The sequence below is a fragment of the Dermacentor albipictus genome, chromosome 1 (assembly GCF_038994185.2).
Source record: "Dermacentor albipictus isolate Rhodes 1998 colony chromosome 1, USDA_Dalb.pri_finalv2, whole genome shotgun sequence".
NCBI lineage: Eukaryota > Metazoa > Arthropoda > Arachnida > Ixodida > Ixodidae > Dermacentor > Dermacentor albipictus.
The window spans coordinates 375329112-375349814 of record NC_091821.1 but is presented as its reverse complement, the minus strand read 5'-3'; the positions used below and the strand labels follow the sequence as shown (position 1 = coordinate 375349814).

Sequence of the window (20703 nt, the reverse complement as noted above, 5' to 3'; positions counted from 1 at the left end):
TGCGGAAAGCGCAGAAGAAATGCAGCGAAACGCACTTCGCTACTCGTGTAATTGCGACTTCTGTAAGTTACATGTTCATAATTACCGATATACACCACAGTATAACTTTCCACGGCTCGTTTCGAAGGCAACACCGCATTCACTAGAGGCGCGTTTGTACCTTTTGGAAGCATCGAAATCGTGGCTGAGTGGCAGCGTCTCCGTCTCACACTCCGGAGACCCTGGTTCGATTCCCACCCAGCCCATCTTGGAAGTTGCTTTTTATTTATGGAGTGCCTGCCGTGATTTATCGCTCACGGTCAACGCCGCAAAACACCGACGCCGACGACACCGGCTTTTCTGCGACACGAGCTCCTTAACGCTATAGCGTTAATAGGGGCAGAATTTCGCTACTGCCCCACACAAGGGCCAAACATTCACGCTCGATAATAGAGTAATTCCGCTCCGCATGCAGGTGACGAAAAACCTCTAGCGTACGCGATGACACATTCGTGGCCGTGTTGAACTTGCGCCAAGATGACACCGATTCCGTGGCCACTGGCACCGGTACGCACCTCTGTGCCCTAGAATCGGTGGGGTGGTGAGCATCGTGGTAAGACGAGAAAGGGCGGCGGCCTGAGAGGCTCCCCACGAAAACGGCACACTTTTCTTCAGATCTGTTGGAGGGCGTGCTATGGTGGCAGAATCTTTAACAAAGCGGCATAAGAGTAAAGGCCCACGAAACTACGGACGTCTTTTGCGGACTGCAAGAGGAAACTTTCACAGTGCTAATTTTTTCTGAGTCCGGTCGGATACCAGTGGCATTGACATGTTCAAGAACAGTAATCTCACGGTGGCGGAAGTTACATTTTTTTTGGAGTTGGGCTGTAGACCGGCCTTGCGAAAAATGGCAGTTGGTACAGCTGAAACGCGCTCAATGTTTGTGCTGAGTGTGGCAGAGACAAGTCGACCACTTGAATCCTTGGAATAATGAGTCCAGCATACGCTGAAAGGTAGCCGGAGCGTTGCGTAGCACAAAAGGCATTACTTTGAAGTGGTAATGACCATCTGGCGTTATAAAAGCCGTCTTTCCACGATCGAGATCACCCACAACGATTTGCCAATATTCGGACCGTACGTCGATGGACGAAAAATGCTGTGCCCCATTAGGCAATCGAGGGTGTCTTCGATTCGAGGTAGTGGGCAGACGTCCTTCGCGATGCGGTTGAGGTGGCGGTAATCGACGCAGAATATCCATGCGTCGTCCTTGTTTTTGACCAGCACGATAGGTGACAACCAGGGACTTGACGATGGCTCAGTGATGTCTTTCGCTAGCATCTTGTCTACTTCCGTTTTGATGACGTGACGCTCCGAAGCCGAAACTCTGTAGGGTCGCCGATGGATGAGTGGATTATCGCATGTATGTATACGATGTCTGACAACTGACGTATGACCTAAGGGTCGGTCGAATATGACCTTGTACGAAAGCAATAGACTGCAGAACTGTTCAGCTTCCGCAGGTGTGAGATTCGGTGCGATCATTTTCCGAATGCCGTTATCAGTACAATTGGCAGACCGGAAAGGCTCACAGGAAGCGTCGACAGCAAAAGTCTCAACGCAGCGACCTTCTAAAGCAATGATCGTAGCCAGGGTGATATCATTAGGCAGAATTTGCTTAGTGAGCCCGAAATTCACCACAGGGAGGTACGTGCGATTGCCTGTGACCCTCAGTATTGTATGCGGCACAGTAACGTTGTAGGTGAGAACGATGACAGTTATAGGAGCGGAGATGTAATCACCATCGGGAACTGGCGTATAAGGCGACATTTCTATATATGTCAAGACGTCTGGTGGAACGTGAAGAAAATCAGTTGGTCTTAGGCGAATTTCGTGTGGTGTCGGAGGAACGTCCAGTAGAGGCAGGTCAAGAAGTACTTGAGGAACAGCCGGTGAGCGCTGAATGGGCAGAGAGGAAGTCGAGGCCTAGTATGTGAGGTCATGGGGACATTGGTCAAGCGTACTCCGGTATCTATGACTGCTGTGGCGGGTATGCCATCAACTTGGACGTCAAGAATGTTATGTCTCGTAAACAGCGTCAAAGGAGGATTTTGCGAAGAATCCGACATTGCAATACCATGTCGAGGTGCCGCATTGCCTAGTTTCCCTGCTGGGACGGTGAAGACGAGCGGTGAAGCTGGGGCGGACGTGGCTGGAGACGCTGAGGCGAGGGCGAGCGAGCATAGCGGCGAGTCGAGGCAGTGGCGTCGGAAGCGTCATAGAAGCGACTGGATGAAGAGCTTCGGTGCGAACTTGAATTCCAGAAAGTGTTACGAGGCGAGGACGGCCAACGGCTCCGGCAGTGATGGGAAACGTGACAGATTCGACCGCAGTAGGAAAAGATCGGCCTTCATAAGCTGTACGCCAGTCCAATGGATTCCGGGCAGTGTAGGGATAACGGGCACTGTAGGGTGGACTGCGATAGGACCGAGGCATAGGAGCAGGCGCTGGAAGGATCCATATTAGCGAATTCCTGGCGAACCACGGACTGGATCAGCGCAGCAGTGTTGTTCCAATACGTCTATTGAGGCGAGGCAGGAAACGCTACTTCGAGTTCGGGGTGTACAATGCGGGTCACGTTTTCGCTTGGTGGGGCCGGTACAAGAAGAGGTCCCTGCAGTATTTGGAAGCCGTGTAAACTGATTGTGTGTACGGCCACTCTTCGCCTGCTCGAAACGGCGGCATTCCTTCATGGCAGTCGATAAGTTTCTAAAGACCAGAAGGTTTAATGCGTCGTCCGCGATGCCTTTGATAATGTGTCCAACCTTGTCTGCCTCTGCGATGGACATGTCGATCTTGTGACAGAGGGTGAGGACGTCCTGAATGCAGGAGACATGCGACTCACTAGCAATTTGGGCACGCGTGGCGAGTTGTTGCTCGGGGGCTAGTTGGGACCGCATGCCTGGTGTATTGCACTATCTCCGGAATCGGCCCACGCATTCCTGTCCACGCGCCGTGATACGGGCGTAAGCCGGCCAGGGTAACCTGCGCCCCCCCCCCCCCCCCCCCCCCCCTGGAGCCGCATGCTGCTACGGTTGGCGTGTAACACCCCTGGCAAAAAGGATGCTCAACCACCATGCCTCTTCGAAACGAAGGGTGGATTCCTAATTTGCTGTGGTTGTCTCGAGTGATTACCGGTCTGGCAGGTGCCCCGCAGTACTTACAGGCCCCTTCGTGTGTGTGCATGCCTAAGTGAAACGAAGAATGGGTTCTTAATTTGCTATGGTTGTCTCGAGGGGCTGCTGGTCTGGCTGGCGCCCCGAAGTGCTTACAGGCCCCTTTGTGTGCGTGCGACTTTAGAACAACCCTTTCCACGAACTGTCCAAACTATAGGGGAGATCGCTTTCCGCGAACTAATGTCGCCTAGAAGAAAGTATAAGCGCCTACGATCCCCAGGACATGCGGGTTGCTACGAGCGGAGGCAAGCTCGTGAAAAGTCACCTGGGACAGGGTATCAGTCGCCCATCCACAATCAGACGCCCTTCCCGCGAACCAACGACGCGCGAAAGAGAAGGGATCCGCCGTCTGTCCCCGATAAAGATTCTGTAGATTGCCACCTGCGGAGGCGGCCTCGTGAAAGATAGCATAAGAGAAGGGATCAACGACCTACGATCCCAGACCGGGTTGCCAGCTGCGGAGGCGGGCCCATGCAAGCTCACCGGGTAGAAGGGATCCGCCGCCCATCCACAACGAGACTCGCTGCCTGTCACCTGACGTTGACGTGAGCAAGATCCCGCTTACGATTTTGTGGGCCTATTTAAAGCGCCCCGAATTGTACTTTTTCACTTCATTCTTGTCCTTCACCAGCCATTGAATAAACAGTGCAAGTTTCGCACTAGAAATCGTCTCGTCCTTGCCTGGTCGCCATTGTCTACCGGACGCCTGCAGCCCGCCGACAACGCCACGCTACCCAAAAGTAACGCCGGCCGAACTGCGAGAAACGGCGTCGCAACAATGCCTGGTATTGCACTATCTCCTGGATCGGCGCACACATTCCTGTCGCCTATACGGACGTAAGCTTACCAGCGTACCCCGCTGGAAACGCATGCACAGTCTTGCACCATCTCCGGGATCGGCGCACACACTCCTGTCGCCTGTACAGACGTAAGCTGGCTAGCGTGCTGTGAGGTCTGTGCGGTCAACGAAGTTTCCTTGGATGGTGCTGCGCCAGGTGCGGGAATAAAGGGTTCCGAGCGACGTTTAAGAGAATACAAAAAAAAGGTTATATTAAAAAAAGTACACGGTCGAGTTTTAAAATACGGCTCCAACTATCGGAGCATACTATGGTAGCGTCTTTGCATGTCCAAGTATCTCACTGTTATCGAGCGTCGCCGACGGGAGTTTTGTCGAAACATGCACATCACTCGGCGCAAACAGGGGAACTGGGATCGTATATTGATTCCGTCTCGGGCGTCGTCGTGCCAATTTGTGCGTCTGACAGGTGTGGAGAATCGTAGCCTTGCACGGACTGCATCTCCGGCGTGGACGTTCAACATCCCATTTCACAAGGCATCGGCTCGTTTCCCATAATTGCTCCATCCGTGACCGGAGTTTAGTCGCTGAGTGAACGGCCGACCATAACGGCCTTGATGGTCTCTTCGTGACGGTCAGGAGAGACGATGTTGCTGTCTTCAAGCGAGCTGCCTTGAAATGATGACGAGGCGTGACAACTGCATGTCGCTGGGGCGGCGTCCTCCGCCCTGAAGGACTGCCGGGCACAACAGTACTCCCATGGGAATGCATGCCCTGTATTGCACTATCTCCGGTATCGGTGCATACATTCCTGTCGCCTATACGGACGTAAGCCGGCCAGGATACCCCCCTGGGAAAGCATGCCCAGTATTGTATTGCACTATTTTCAGGATCAGTGCACACATTCCTGTCGCCCATTTCCTGTCGCGAGCCCAGTGACTGGGTGCGCCGTGCATTAGTGTGCCTTCTTTAACCTTGTGCCGCGCTTAATGTTTTTTTTTGGGGGGGGGGATTCTGTGACATGAGTGCGCTCTGGTGTTCGGATCTTGTGGTGGTTCCTGCACATGGTGCTCACTGCGCATGTTCTTCTGGATTCTGCTCTCTATAAAGGAGTGACCCAATAAAATGATGTCAGTTGAGAGTAGCGCCTTGTCCTGTTGTCTTTCTTGTGTCCGTTGTTTTGGGTTAAACAAGGTTATTAGGGATTTGCACCAACTAGCCCGCCAACACATTCTGTTGAATCGATGTATATGGCGGCCTTTCCAGGTTTCTCTGTTGCATCTTGTAACTCGCCGTGGCCGCGCTATGAAAACCCGGCCACAGTGGCTGCATTTCCATGGGGACGAAATGCAAGAACGTCCGTGTATTGAGTCGATATTAAAAAACTCCGGGCGGTCAGAGTAATCCGAAGTCCCCTACCATGGCGTGCTCCATAATGAGGTCGTAGTTTTGGCTCGTAAAACCCCAAAATTTTATTTTAAGTTTAGCCTTTTTCTCTTCATTACTGATTTTCGCGGCGTTGAGCAGCTTCGGAAGCGCAGCGTGGTTATGTAAGTCAGCTGTACCGCGACGCGTACGGGCGTGTTATTTGCACGACCAACTGACCGCTTCATTTAGCTGCGCAGATTTCTGTGCTCACGTAACGTGTGACCGCTATGAGCTAGCTCATGTTTAGTATTCTGAGGCGGACTATTCGAGCTCCGGACAGTGCCACCGACTTGGAACATGTGCAGAGGAAACGTGATGGTTCCGTGCCATAGTAACGTCACGGTCACCGTGCGCACCAGGGGAACGAGGAAGTACCACGTTAAGCTTCATTCACAACCGTCGCGTATCATTCGCGTTTCATACGTCGCTCGTAAAGTCATTCAGGCCGGCTCACTCGACAACCTCCGACAATGTCACAATGGTGTATAGCACAGCTCTTTTCTGTAGGACTGCGACTCGTGCAGATTCTATAACCTTATATAGTATTATCAGAACTTGTGGGGACCGAGGTGCCTTCCCGCGCCTCATCCCCCAGCTGGCGCATTGCTCATCTCCGGGAACCGCCGCCACAATGGCAACGTGGCGGACACGGCTAGCGCGCCTGAGCTAATAATTTCCCGCACAAACCGTGCTTCTACCGAGGTCGAGTCACCGTGCGAGCGTACGTCATCGGGACGCGCTCTGATCGGCCTCCCGAAGTGGCGGCTCCCGGAGCTCGCTTCCGCTGAGCGCTTCTACGCCGCGGCAGATACTCATAGGCCCACAACGAGTTGGTTACGTCGTACCTCTGCTTCGGCGACTTCTCGTTCTTGCGCTTGGTGGATCGCTACCCGATAGCCGTAGAGCAGCGGGCCCGCGTGCTCGGTCGGTCTTGCGATTTCTTTGCCCGTAAGCGTCGTGACTGTCGCACTGTGCTTTATCTTTGGTTAATGAACCCGTGTCGGCGATGTGACCCCGGAGCCTTCTCTGCGCCGTGTCGAACAGGCGACGAACCTTGCCGTAGCGCATTCGAGCGTTGCGCAGTGTAGGAGCATCGCGTCCCTTCCTGACCGTCGTACGAAAAGTGAGCCTCGCGCAGTGGCGTAGTTAGGTCGCCTGGCACCCGGGGCCTATATGTCTTCAATCACTCCCCCCCCTCCACCGGCACTCTAAATTGTAGAAGATTAGAATTAGAAGTAGAATTGTCGATTGTAGAAGAGCCCTTTAAATAGGCTCTTCTACAATCGTGTGGGCGGGATCTTGCTTGCGTCGATGACACGTGACAGGCACAGAGAGAAGGCCCCTCCTTCTGCAATACCAGGCACGGGAAGGAGAAGTCGATCCTCTTTTCGACGAATCCGGCGAGTAGGTAGAGTGAATGACCTCTCCGGCGCTCGTGGGCTCCGGCCAAGAGAAGGTGAGGGGGACGAGGTAGCACCCATGGTGCCACACCAAGAGAAGGTGAGGGGAACGAGGTAAGCACACCCGATGCCACGACCATGAGAGGAGCGGAAGAGTGAATTACCTCTCCGGCGCTCGTGGGCTCCGGCACAGGGGGTAGAGTGAGGGGGACGAGGTAGCACCCCTGGTGCCACACCAAGAGAAGGTGAGGGGGATGAGGTATGGCCCATGGCGTCCGGCCATACCTAACACTCCCTGGGCTGCTGCAGAACTATTGGGGCTGCTCCGGCTGCCATTGGGGCTGTCTTCTTGGTCGTCTCTGGACTAACTTCTCTGACTTGGTCGTCTCTGGTAGAATTCCGTGTTCCGGGGGCAGCTGCTGTAGCCGGCGGCTTGCTCGATCTTCCGGGACGGCGCTGGTGTTGTCTTTGCGGTCCGGGCTTGGATTACGGCTTGTCGGGGGCTTCCGGTACATGAACGTAAAGCACCTCCACCAGATGTCACGAGGTGGTGACGTTGAATAACACAGTAGCAATACTGTGAGCGACAAAAGTAACTTTTATTGGGCGAACCTGTGCCCACAAAACAGGCTACGCTTATAGCACAACGATAGCGGCGAACACGGTCGGCGATCGTCGAAAATCTGATCAGGTGGTCAAGCGCGTCGGCTTTTATAGCTCAGTCGTCGAATGTTCCAGAGTAACCGCTGGGACCCGCGTGTCTTCTACAAAGTTTCCATTCCTCCGGGATCGTAAAATGCAGTCACACAATTAGCTTACTCCAAAAATCGACAGATCAAGTAAGCAGGATGATTACGAGAGTTTCAAATAGAAGACATGGCATGAAAGAGGCAGACACGATCAAGTTGGTTAAAAGTTTAGTGGTCAGCAGAGTCACATACTCGCTACCTTACCACTTGATGAACAAGCTAGAAAGAGAACAAGCAGAAACCATACTAAGGAAGGCGTACAAAACGGCACTGCACCTACCGAGGAATACTTCAAACGACAAGCTACTGCAGCTAGGAATACACAACACGTTCAGCGAGCTGGCAGAAGCGCAACTAAATACACAAATAGCGAGACTTTGGCAGTCGGCTACAGGAAGAATGCTCCTAAAGAGACTAGGATACGATACGAAAGGGGCAATAGATCGAGAGGCAGACATCCCAGACAACATCAGACAAACCCTCAGAATAAGTCCAATTCCACGCAACATGGATGCGAACCTACACGCAGCCAGAAGGCAGGCAAGGGCAGATTACGTGGAAGGCCACCTGGCAACACAGGAAAACACGGTGTACACGGATGCAGGGCTATACCCGTGGGACAAGCACACTAGAACACACAGAGTAGCTACGGCTGTAGTAGACTACATGGGAGAGACAATCAGCTGCGTAACCATAAGGAATTGCACGGTAGCGGAGGGGGAAGAGGTCGCCATAGCGCTTGCAGCGACCGAAGGCTACCGAAGTAACAGATCACTGACCATATTAACAGACTCCAAAGCTGCATGCAGGCATTACATGCAGGGGAGAGTCTGTAAAGAGGCCCTGCGAATCCTCCTCGGAGCAGGAACCCTCGGAAATAAAGTGACACACAAACTTTTCTGGATACCGGCCCATACCGGGATAGAAGGGAACGTGAGAGCAGACAGTCTAGTTCGCGAGATCACATACCGAGCTGGACAGATAGAGCCTCTCGAGAACCCTACAACGGTGGAGCCGACGTGTGCGGAAATATTAAACTACTATAGAGGGCAGAGAATCAAATATCCTCCGCCACACACACTACTTACACAACAGGAAGCAGCCGACTGGAGAAGGCTACAAACCGGAACTTTCTATAATCTACACATATTAAGTAAAATGTACCCGACACAATACAGAAACTCCTGTCCATGGTGCGGAGAAATACCAACTCTTTACCACATAACATGGGAATGTAAGCATAACTACACATTCCATAAACATAAAAACCCGAGTGCGGAGCAATGGGAGGGCCTGCTCACCAGCAGCGAGCTCACCGCCCAAAGGGCGATCGTGCAGCACGCGTGCGAAGTGGCCAGGCTCAGTGGAGCCCTGGAATAGGGGCACACCCGTGCTGAGAAGCCAGGCAGCAAGCGCAAGACGGCTCACCGCTAAACCCCTTCATAGAACCAATAAAGTTTTTCTCTCTCTCTCTCTACAAAGTTCTACACTATTCGCGTCGCGCATACATGCAATCAGATTACACAAATTGCGGTGAAAAACAGTGGACGGAACCATCGATAACATTCCAGAAACGTCTTTTTACATGCAGGCGCGTCCAGCGCTGTGCGATAACATTTTTTAGGCGTTGAGAAGTGGTCGCCAGATAAAGAAGTACACGTGTCAATATTATACTTCCTTATGTCAGCCATTTTACGCTTGTTGAGGAGTGCTCGGTTTATTTACCACGTCTACATGAAGAGTGAAGAACGTTACATCTATCAGTATACACCAGAACACAGAAAAAAATAGAGTAGCGCCATTTTCAAAGCGTGGTGGCGCCACTTGCTGCTCCAACGGCTCCGAGCTGCCAAGCGAGGCGACCGCAGGTAGACGCAGTGCTTGCGCTTTGACATTTCTTTGAAGTTCTCACGAAAGACGGGATGGCGAATTTTAGCTAACGAATTTAGTTAGTAAACTTCAGCTTCTCGGCAAGATTGTGCTGCAAATCGGAATGACTGTGGCAAGCGCAACGTCCGCAGACGGAGCGGATCGTTCGGGCAAGTCCGCGTTACCTTTCCATGCGGAAACATTGGTTCTGCGGCTACTCCACTATGATTTGCACGTGTGACAATACGTCATGAACTAGTAAAAGCCTTGCAGTACGCGGTATACTTTCCCGCCGCGTTGTGGTGCCTGGAAAAATCTCGCGGCCGCACCTTGAAAACAGGCGACATGCCGTAGGTTCGAGTTAGCGTAACGCACGTGCGCGGATGCCCAAATGTGTCCGTTTTTTCTCTCGGGACGGCAGAAAAATGAATTAACATTAGTTCAACCGTGTCGGATCTACTGTGCAATGTATGCATACTTTTTTAACAAACATCGCCGCTCTTGCCCTTTGGCCAGTATTTACGATAAGCAACACAAACCAGCTTTCACACGTAAAGGTTTCGAATAGTTGCTGAATGGTATTTCGAAATTTCGTGGCCACCAACGCCAGTGCACGGAATTCAATCTGTTACGCATGAAGTCGATTGTCATGAGCGTCAGAACTTCGTAGCAGTGCGAACACTTTCGCGGCATTTACTTGTGGATCAGGTGCGGAGTTCTATGGCGAGAGCCGCTGTACGAAGCCCACCTCAGGGGTTGGTGTAATCAAGGCCCGTAGACATACACATACACATAGAGAGACACGCACAGATAAACACTTACAGAAACAAAAGGACATGCACGGCTGAATATGCCAGAGTGGCACAGCCCTCGACGTACACCGGGCTCGTCGCAAACGGTGCTCTGTAATCCGCTTCATTTTTGCTGGTTATTTGCACATCCATATATGACGCAGTGACGCCCCGATGATGTTCTGTACTTGAATGTTGCGGGCATCAACGTATTTACACAGTGAACACCCCGTGACACACACACACTACATGCACGCGAACGCGTCTTGGCAGCTCGGAGAATATGGCGGCCGGTTGCTGGGTTCTGGAGTATGCGCTCAGCCCATCCGGTTTGAGTCTATCGTGTTCTGGTCTTACTCCTCCCTACATCCCTAGGCCTGGGAAACTGCCGTCCAACATTCGTCCAATCGGAGCGTCCAAAGTTGTCGAAGGACCCACGTTGAGTGCGAGGGTTCAACACACTCACTCCCGCACCTTTGTTTCACTGAACACAGAAAGGAGGGGGGCTTCGTAGACAGGGGTTGTAACGCTTGACTCAAGCTGGAGTGTCGTGTTTCCTGGTATGACCCTGCAGTTAGCTGGGACGTTTGTCAAGCGACCGTGGCAGTTACCGGAGCCTGCGGCGAAACGCCGCAGAACACCCTTTTCCATGAGTTTTCTTGCTCCCATTGGTCCGTGAAGGCGGCAGCGAACCGGCTAACAATACTCGGTCCACCTTGCGGGCACCGGTGTTCTCTCCGTGGGGGACGCATTGTCAGCTTCACGAAATGATTCGTTGCAGTGGGCTAGGAGAGGTTAGAACGTCACTATCCCCGCTGGCCGATCGTAACAACTCCAACACATGATAGGAGAATGCTGGTTTAGCCAACAACGCCCACCACTCCTCACCAACCCCGACATGACCACCTACATCATTCCACGCCTTAGAGAGCGGTGGAAGATCTTGCTGTCCAGCCTCGCCCAGGAAGATCAGCTGTGGCTCGTAACCAGGGGGTGTAAGGATTGGGGGCTCAATCCCACCGTTCGTAACCAGTTGTCAAGATTGGAGTCTGGCATGAATTAGAAGGTAGCTGGCCCATGCCGTCGTCCAACTTATCCACGCTGAGGACGTTGTTGAAGGGAAGAACTGCTTCTCATCGAGAACGCGGAATATGGGTTTATTTACAGTATCTACATCAGGACGTTGCAGTTCATCAGTCTAGCATGACTGCGAGAGAAAAGTGCACTCGAGCAGCCGCACAAAAGCGGTTTATAAACACTCGGTCCTCCCTCGATCCCAAGATGAGGGAAACGTTCGACCAGTCATCGTAAACGAGTCGCCTCTCTGCACGAGGGATTACACACACACTTCCGCACAGGTTCACGGTCCTCAACAGAGGTCAGGCGGTCTTCGCCGAACTCGGGGCTTACGTCAGGAAAGGTGCCTTTTATTCCCCGAGCTGAACCCCGCAGCGCGGCCGGTTGCCCATTGTCTTGCGTCTCCAACGGCGCGTGGGAAGGGGCCTCGAACTACGTTCCCTCGGGGACTCCCTCGTTCACAGCAGACCAGGTTGGCGGTGGCGGGTTCAGGCACAAAGCCTGCTTCGTCGCACTTACCTTGGCTCCAGCGACGGAGAGTCGAGGGCGCGCGTATTGTTCTCCACACACAGTCGACTTAGTGACGCCGTGGCTTGAGCGTTGCGGTGGCGTTACAGAAAAAGTTGACGCCACTGTCGCAACTGGCTGGCAAAACTTGCATCTCAGCTGGCCGTTCTTAACAGGGCCAGGCAGCGAGAGCAGCATATGAATTCCTGTGAAGTAGTAACCACTTCCATCCGGCGCATGCGCCGGATGCATCAACAAATTTGTGTATCATCCACAAAGAGAACAGTTCGAGGGCCGAATTCACAAAACTTTTCGTTTGTAAGTGCTCTTTGCCATACTGCAATTTGGTCTTAATCCTGGTTCCCTGCCAGTCCTCACGGCCACTATCGGATGATCGAATAGCATATGACGTGCAATTCAATAACTGCTCTGAATAACTACTGTGCTCGTGCTAGGATATAAAAAAAATCTTGATTATCCATTATGTGTACGCCTGTTGTTACTTCATACTCACTGGCTCCTAGGTTGGAATATACTTCGGCATCACATCTGCTTATGCTTTATAAGCTTCTATTCATTCCAATTTATACATGCATGGGCCCCATCTCATCAGGTCGCACTCTTGAGGCGTCACTTACGTTAGAGAAATGAATCGACCACGAGAGTGATCACAACGTTTGCACAGCAACTGTGCTCCAGATGGTGCAACGTTGCATCCCGAAGGGATGTAAAAGAAAACGGTACGGTGTGGTAGGCACGCTCTAATAAGGCCAGCCTTTATTAAATTAATTTTTATCCAGTGTTCTGGCCATTGGAGTCGTGCACTTGGTCACGCCACCAAGACGGCAAGGAAGATCCCATAGGCCGCAGCTTCTGAATAAACCACGTCTTTCTTCGTTCTTCCTTATTAGCATTCACCGAGTTTGACCTTCTGTGTTTAAAAGGAACGAGTTAGAGTCAAAACAATCTCAATATCTGTAAGAATGGACTGCGCCATCGAGGCTGTCGCATTCACCGGCTTTCCCGTGCTTCCATTGTTGTTACGTCTCAAAACGGTGATGGGCATTCCTTAGGTGCTTATCACGAGACAGCTAGCTCTTTCATGAGTGCCCGCCCAGATGACGACGCAGCCCCGGCACCGCATTTCGACGGATCAACAAAGAAACCCTTCAAACTGACAACGACCAGCGGATTCTGTAGACGCAGCGATCCGGGACGCCTGGCCTTCGCGGTTGCTGCCGCAAGAACCGTGAAGGCCAGGCTTCCGGCGTCGCTGCAAGCTGACCGTCACGGAGAGCCCACTAATCGAGGCAAGGGCCCAACATCGAGGATTTCCGTGGCAACTGCGTCTACTTCAGGTTCCCAAATTGTCACGTGGCTGCCTCATAGGCGGGAGCGATCGCGCAACATTGGAGGCGGAGTCCGGCGGAACGGTGCGACCTCATGGGCGGGACTTTGCGAACGATTGGACGATTATGATTGGCCGAGACACAGTCATCAGATTCCCTAGTCTAGTAACCTAGGGATATAGAACTGCTTTAAAAACGACTCCTTTGGTTCGAGTGAGTGTGTCCTAACGTGTCTTGATATGTGCTCAGACATGCATTTAAGATACTACACATGGAGTGGGCTTCCATGTCTGGAGCCAGTGTAAATAATGCAACATAAACCTTTTTTTCTTTCGCTCCTACTCCTGGACGTACTCGTCCCTTTGCCTGGAGGATTCCTGGCCTAAACGCTATAGACCCCGAGCCGCAGCAATCCGCAGGTGTGAGAACGAACTGCTTGCTAGATGGAATTTGAGCCGCCGATGCTCGAAATTGTTTCCTGTCGCGAATGGGAAAGCTTTCACTCTGGAACCTCTGCGATTAGCCCACGTACGTGAGTTAGCGAATGCTCGCAGCGCAATGGTCTCGGTTTGTCGTACATTTCGAGCCTTCTGGACATGGAGCTTATTGATCGCCACTGCGTGGACACACAGAATCTTCAATTGCGAATTCGCTTTGCGGCCGGTATATTGTGCCGATGACCTCTTTGATTCCTTTCTCTCGACGTGAACAGTAATTGCGAAGCGGATCCGACTAGACAGAAGGCTGTCAAGTAAACGTCGCTGCTTTTTGGGGAAATGCGCTGCAGGACCATACGAGGGTACCGGCATCTGACAGCCAATCAGTATAGCTTAGAAACAAACAACTTACAAACACTTTTGAGCAGTGCTTGGCAGTGCTTTTGCTGGAAATATTATTTATTATTTCCCAGATACTGTCGGCTATATTTTGGCAGCCGTGATAGGAGTGAGTACATAAATACAACCCTAGAGTTTAAAAAATAAAGAAATAAACAAGTATGCATTATCATAGTTCATCCAAATAGCAGAACACCATACGAAGATAGTCGGAATATCATGAATAGAGCTATAAAATATTCTCTTGTCAAAACATCACTCTTTACAGCTCGCGAAAAGAGAAGAAAAAAAAACGCAAAGGAAAGGGTTACATCATGATAAGCTATTTACATAAGTCGTGTGTGTATGGAAAAGTTGCATTATATACAGGGCAATAAATTAGCATACAAAAGCACTGTGGAATCACATGTAGTGATTCACTCTCATTCATTCACACTCTCATTCATTCACATGGAGTGATTCAGTCACTCTGTAGTGAGTATGGAACTAGGAGACAGCCGTACTAATAACACGGGTCAAAATATGAATTTAAATTAGTACCAAATGAATGAACACCTTAGGACAGGAAGACAGGCAAAATAAAAGCGTGTTACAATCGGGTTTCTTTTGCCAAGAAAAAACATTTAAAATTTGGAAAAGGGGGGGGGGGGGGCAGGGGGAGTATGTGCAAATGCCTTCGTCTGAATAACATGTATAGGAAAACAGCGTATAACCATGTCAATGGAGCATTGCTTTATTTTTCGGCAGTTTCCTTTCCTGTCTCTAAACAAAAAAATATTGATCTGGACAAGGAATTCCCCTCCTGCATTCTTTTTCTGCCCAGATAAGCGTATAACCTTTCAGTATAAGTGTTTGTCAGCTAACGTCCGCCAAGCAGCGTACGCGTTTCAGTATCCGCAGAAGATGACAGAATTTCTGAACCCACCTGTTGGCACGGAAACCCGGGTTGGAGATTACGCGGAAGCATTCGCTATCGCCGTTTGTGATGACTCTGGCGTTCCATTTTTGGAAGAGAGCAGGAAAGTAGCGCAGCAGGTCGGGCAACTGGAAGGTTACGTTCGTCGTTTTTCTTTTCTTTCTTCATTCGCCAGACTGTGTCTGTGAGACAAAATATATTGCTTGCATGCACTGATCGACCTGTTGCAGCCCCGTCTGCAGGATTAGGTCCGTCCTGCAAAACCTGTCGCGTTTAAATAAAGCGCGATCTCTTCAGCTTTACCCTCGATTTTTGTATGCCGCTGGATACATCTGATGCGTGACCCAAGGAAATTGAATAATTCATGAGTTTCATGTGCGCATTAATTGTTTAACGAATTATTTATACATGGAAGTTATTCATTGGCATACAATAAGCACATTAAATCGGTAGCATATACAATTTACTGTCGATCACGTTTAATGTCTTCCGAGATTGTCATTTAATGTTTGCGCACTACGTGTCTGCTATGTAAAACTCTTCTTGATTGTTTATAAAGTTCACTTACAGATTCCTGAGTAATATGAATCTACATTTCTTTGCGAACATCTGTATAACATTCTTGACATTTCTTGCATAAATTTATGGGCACATGTTAGCGGTAAATCCGAATGTATTAATCAATACGCGTGTATAATCAATCCGCTCGTAGCATGTACGTAAGTTTAATATCGTGATCGTCTGTTCATTGGACGGCTAGCGTCACTTAGCGCAACCACAAATTCGCCTATGCCACGCGCGCACCCGACTTGCGGCTTGTGTATGTATACCGAGTGATCGTACCGTTTTTAGTGTTTCACATCGGAATACCGCGTTCTGTAATTTATCTTAATTTTTGTAACTTCCTCATTTGGAGAAAAAATAAAATACGGGTAGAAATGGCTAGCGTCGCTCCACAGCTGCTTCAGCCTTTCCAAAAACGCGTGCGCACTGCCCAACGTTTCACGCGCACGCATACAGTCGGCGTCACACTTGTGTAGAGCGCGGAAACGGCGGCCGCCAGGCCGCTCCAGAGGCAGCCAGCGACGTCTAACGGTAGCTGCTGGGCTCGAGATAAGAAGTGTCTGGGCACGCGCGGCCGACGCATCTAATCTCGGGCGAAGCCACTACCGTTAGACGTCGCTGGCTGGCTGCGGAGCGCCCCGGCGGCTGCCGTTCCCGCTCTCCATACAAGGGTGACGCAGACTTGAGGCCTCTGTGAAATGGGCGAGATTATGTGCGTCGCCGCGACAGAAGCGAGCGCCGGAGGAGGAAGGCTCCTGGAGGTGAAGACAATCGAACGCCGGGGAAAGTAAGGAGGAACGCGTTGAGTTGGTTGGATGGATGGATGGATGGATGGATGGATGGATGGATGGATGGATGGATGGATGGATAAGGCTGAACCCTTTAAACCGGGCGGCGGCTCATGACTAGTGATATATTTTGCACTTAGTGGAGGGTGAAATTTCACTCTCGCCTTCATTATAGCCACCAATCAGATATCCTCCGTTTTTGGTTATTTCTACCCGCTTAACGTCTACTTTGCCTCCACTGTCCCTAAACCCCAATGCTTTGAAAAAAATGAGCCCCGTTGCTTCGAATTGTAGGCCGGAGGCCTTTACAGAAAAGTAGCAGGCGTCCCGCCCATTCCTCCTCCTCTCTACATGTACCGCATAACGTGTCTAAACCTTGGTATTTGACTCTCGATCTGTACGGCTTAGTCCGCAAAACTCCCGTCCTAGCATCAAACAAGAAAAAGCTTCCTCTGGAATCGTAGATATTTTCTTTGGCAATTTCGTGATTGAAAATTCTGTATGTTCCTAGTGCTGATCCGTCTGCATCCACATATTCCACAGACCCCCCCCCCCCCCCCCCTCTGTTTCTTTAACCTTTTTCTTTACCGATGATTCATGGTTCGCCCCTTCCTCCTTTCCCCTCGCTGCTGTCCAAAGATTCGCTTGAGAATTTTCTCGCTCGCCTTCTCCATTTTGTGTCAACATTCCTCATGTACAAGTAACTGAAAAGTTTCCTAGCCCATCGCTTTCCACCCCATTTCTTGCAATCGCACCTCAAATTCTGTCTTGCTGCTATAGCTTCCCTGCCCTCGAATGAGCTCCTTCCCATGTCGTCATGTACCCCCTGATTTGGTGTATTTACGTGTGCACCCAAAGCAAGACTACTTACCCCACGTTGCTTAATTTCCAACCTTGCTCGAACCTCTGATCTCATGCTCAACCTGCGCCTATCCTGCAGCTGAAACCAGATACCGTAAAAACAAACGTCAACGCGCCAGTGCTACACTGATCGCGCCTGTAGGATGAGCTTACCGATCACCAGTGTCTGTTTCAGCTCTTCGTGCTTTGAAACTAGCAATTCGGCAAGCTATGTTCTGCCGATGGGAGTCGTTGATTCTTCGGAGCAATGACGTTTTCAAGGAGCTCTCTGCAATAGAATGAGAGATGTCAGGCAGTGGAAACGCGAGCGACGCTAGGAAAGCGCCGGATGGAGTGATGTTGCGAAGCTGACAGAGTAATGGAACATTGCCTTTGAAGCTTTAATGACGCAAGAACAACACACTCATTCTTCTGTTCAGTCGTTGTGGAAACTTGTCCAGCACTTACATATCAATTATTTTGATGTCATCGACCAGTAGGAGCAACTGATCTGTGGAGCTGCCATGTTTTATGAAAATAGGAAGCGAAAAGAAAAAAAAAAGTAAGAGAAACCAAGCAGTGGGAGAACGTGATTATTAAACCATTAAAAGAACGATATGTTTTTTTTTCTGTTTTTAGCTTGTCGCGACGCCTAAAAAATACTAAGAAGTTGTGCTACAATATCATGATCCATTCCACACTGTGAAGGTGGGTGACCAGGAAAGCTGTTTAGTACACGACACAGAGGTGACACAGAATTTTGAACTAGGGTTAAGAACTCATTTACTGTGATTTTTATATACATTCGCGCGGAAGACGGGACCGCCACCACGGGATAGCGGAAGGAAAGGAAAGTAGATACGCAAGCGCTTGGAAGGCCAACAAAGAGAGGGTGATGCGAACGTAGACGTGGCCGGCACGGCTCAATTTGTGATCTCTTCTTATCAACTTAATATCTTATGAAGGTTCTATTCGGACAGAGGTGACAGCTCGCGCGTGGGACCGTCAGCGGCAGTGCGCCGCGCACAAAAACAAAACAAAAAAAACGAGAAAAAAAAGATGAAAGAAGGTCGGGGGCACGTGACGTATGCGTCACACGATCCTCCAGCTCCGACATGGGAGAACGCACGGACGGAATTTCGCTTGCGCACGCTAGTCGGGGGTAAGACATCAGCATTATAACCTGCATTCTGGCGACCTACACGCGATCACTTCATTGAAGCAGTAGAGATGTCCATCGGGCACTCCCTGAACCAACATGGATTGACATGCTATAAATAAATTGGCAGCATTGAAAAAAAAATTGTGTCGTGCCACCAAAATTCTTGCAGAGACTTTTTATCTTTTGTGTATTGTTTTGGATGTCAAAGTCGGCAATAAAGAAAAAAAAACCTAGTAGGGGACAAGTGGAGAGAGCGTCTGTATTGGCGGTGACTCTCGCCTCCCGAAACCATGGGTTCGCGGCACTGAAATACTTCTATCTCGGCAATAATTGAAACAATGTGAAAAATTCTTGCGGTAGACCGCTCCCTATAGAAGGCACGCAACAACTTCCAACGCGTAACCAAAATTTGCTATGTGGCCTAGTGAGGGGCCCTTTAACGCTACTTCGCGGTGTGGTGAACGTGGTTTAAATCAAGCATCTGGGACCTCAAGGAGATGCAACGTGATGCTAGCGAATTTCTCTCGCGTTTACCGCTAAATCGCCGTTTCTTGTTTTCACTGGCTAAATTGAGACATAGTACCATGTAAGCTCACGGAGGAATTATAGCCTTGCAAATCCCAGATCCCTCGTGGCCAAAAGTGACCTGCGTTACATTAACGGAGCGTGTTGCGACGACTGAAACAGAAGAGACGCAAAAGCGCCCATTGGCTAAGCGCATTTTCAAAAAAGAAAAAAAAAACGATTTGTCATTCACCGGTCTCGCTTCCTCCCTTGCAGCAGCCCATCGCGTATGCGCCTTGTAGAGCGACTTGATTTCTTCTCTCTCTCTTTTTTTTTTTCTTCTGTTCCGCGTCACGTACAGCTGCCGTGCCGGTACGTGTGCTAGATCGTTCGTGTTGGGGTTGCAACTTTTCCCGGCGATGTCTGTACGTCTGCCCGGGGAACAATGCGTTCGAGTGAATGACTCATTGCTGCCCGCATATGCATCGCGCTGCGCTTGCCGGCAACGGCATGGCGAGCACGTGGTTGGAATGTAGCCTTGCCGCGCGTGTGCCAAGGGCTTGTTGCCGACGCTCTGACCAAGGGTGCTTTGAGCACTGCGTATACCCATGAGCAAAAGTACACGGACCGCAGGCGCGCCGAAAAAACTACAACACTGAAGTTATTCGTAATTCTGACGCACAAACTGACTCTGACGAGTGCATTGGAAAGCTCGCAATGCCATGGTTTGGACTGCGGTCCTCCATTTCAACTTGCATTCATAGGCGGGGAAGGAAGTCGGCTATATCGCGACACGGCCCTTATATTTTTTAGCTCAGGGGAGTACCTGCGCGTATTTGGTTATTCGAGCAGCGAAACCGCGTATTGCGAAACAGACAGACGGCGTGGTTGTTGGCCTAGTTGGTGCCCGCTAAAGGACATATTTTTTTGCAGCAAGTTAAAATAAACGTGAAAGGAAGACCCATAGAAGACAACAAGGGCGGCACTTCCAACTGATTTAGTTTGAGCGGTGACACAGGAATATATATACACATACGCACAATATACATACACATATAAAAAAGAAAGGTTCAAGTTGCATTAGCGATACATCTATCTTGCTCTGCAAATCGGAAACGATATTGTTCGACCAAGGTAAATATACCTGAAGTAGCAGAAGCTTGATGTGGGTGAGTTGGTTATGCATACTTGATGAAATGAGCGCTACGAAGACGCGGAAGAATAAACATGTACGACAGACAAGGCGCCTTGTCTGTCGTACATGTTGTTCTTTCGTCCGCGTCTTCGTAGCGCTCATTTCATCAAGTAAATATACTTGGTAGCGAAGCTTCCATAGAAGCCCATACGTTCAAAACATGGTGGTTCATCAATGGTTCATGAGGCTTAGCGCCATCTGCACGAGCAGGGAACACTTACGGCGGAAGAAAAAACAATGTGACGTCATATCCGTTAAAAATAGAAGTGACGTAATTTTGTTCTCAAAGGCGCGAAATTTGTTTTGGTCGTCTGTCATTAGAGCTGTGTATTTAAATGCCCCGCGATTTGACTTGATGGGCGTTTCGAGCTTTCAGAGATGCACTAAAGGGTCAGCCGTGCGGGTGCCGGAATCGCACCCCAGAACAGAACATACTTTCTCTGGAGGCCGACGAAAGCTTGAGGTGCAGAGTGCTTATTCTATCGCTGGACGCAAAGCCCGTTGGCCTGCGCAGTCGCGCGAAAACAACTAAAGTAAGCAATTATCTGGCGGTCGTATAACTTACTACTTTTGACGGAACAGGTTGAGAAAGGACGAAGCTACCCGCGTCACCAAATTCGGACAAACGTTGACAAGCAAAAGAGCACAACTTGTTAGGCGGGCGTATCGTAACAGGTGAACTTTGCGAGCGCGCCTTTCTGAACGCTTCAAGAGCTACAT

General features: G+C 50.3%; 1 long non-coding RNA gene across 2 annotated transcripts in view; it reads right to left on the bottom strand.

The window, feature by feature from the left end:
* Nucleotides 1–20703, bottom strand: part of LOC135901751 (uncharacterized) — a 25906-nt gene extending 5203 nt beyond the window's left edge. Inside the window, exons 1-4 of one of the 2 annotated variants that reach the window (XR_010564263.1) lie at nt 20549–20703; nt 17297–17411; nt 17154–17222; nt 14940–15112 (exon numbers count right to left, since the gene is read on the bottom strand). This is a non-coding gene — a long non-coding RNA (uncharacterized lncRNA). The remainder of the gene's footprint in view (nt 1–14939; nt 15113–17153; nt 17223–17296; nt 17412–20548) is intronic. The other variant, XR_010564264.1, reaches the window with a different exon arrangement.